This window comes from Anopheles ziemanni (assembly GCF_943734765.1).
Source record: "Anopheles ziemanni chromosome X unlocalized genomic scaffold, idAnoZiCoDA_A2_x.2 X_unloc_12, whole genome shotgun sequence".
Classification (NCBI taxonomy): domain Eukaryota; kingdom Metazoa; phylum Arthropoda; class Insecta; order Diptera; family Culicidae; genus Anopheles; species Anopheles ziemanni.
Window position 1 is genome coordinate 362,501 of NW_026689730.1, and position 952 is coordinate 363,452.

At 51.8% G+C, this 952-nt stretch overlaps 1 non-coding gene across 1 annotated transcript; it reads right to left on the minus strand.

The window, feature by feature from the left end:
* Positions 1 to 199: 199 nt before the first annotated feature.
* On the minus strand, positions 200 to 354 carry LOC131291642 (5.8S ribosomal RNA). Its single transcript, XR_009189420.1, has one exon. It is a non-coding gene; the product is annotated as a 5.8S ribosomal RNA (ribosomal RNA).
* Positions 355 to 952: the final 598 nt, after the last annotated feature.

Sequence of the window (952 nt, forward strand, 5' to 3'; positions counted from 1 at the left end):
AAGCACGCCTTCTCCTCGTACTTCCGCCTCACGCGGGAACACGGACGCTCTAAATACTTCGAATTCCAATGCCAGTATATTGTAAACCACGGGTTCTTTAATGCTAGCGGGTCGTCGCAACCCTAGTTAACATCATGGTGCACGTCTCGTGACGGGTGTCACGGCGTAGTTAAATGTATGCGATACATTTCTCAAATATAAGCGCTCAGTCATCTGTACATCATGGTAGGTTCCCACGACGTGCAATATGCGTTCAACTTATCAATGTTCATGTGTCCTGCAGTTCACATTATGACGCGCAGTTAGCTGCGGTCTTCATCGATCCATGAGCCGAGTGATCCACTGCCGAGGGTGACTAACTTGCGTAAGCCGCCGCTGTGCGCGTATACCCGTTCCCCGTAGGGAGGAGCAAGCCGCCGCTTAGAGACGAAGCATAAAGTGTCCTCATTCCACATAGGGCAAGCTGGATTAATCCATTTTACCCAGGACGGCCGAAGCGGCGTGGACCAGGGGAGAACTGAACCTTATACTTCACACCACAGTAAGTCTACGTGTCCTCTTCCACATAGGGCAAGCTAGAACTAACTATCTTACCCAGGACTGCCGAAGCAGCGTGGACCAGGGGAGGAACACACTTTTCATGGAAACGTAAGGCATCCATGACTGCCATAGTGCGTAAGCCGCCGCTGTGCGCGTAAACCCGTTCCCCGTAGGGAGGAGTCAAGCCGCCGCTTAGAGACGAAGTATTAAGTGTCCTCTTCCACATAGGGCAAGCTAGAATTAACTATCTTACCCAGGACCGCCGAAGCAGCGTGGACCAGGGGAGAACTGAACTTTATACTTCACACCACAGTATTGAGTAATGTGCCCTCTTCCACATAGGGCAAGCTGGAATGTTCCATTTTACCCAGGACGGCCGAAGCGGCGTGGACCAGTGGAGGACTACACAATC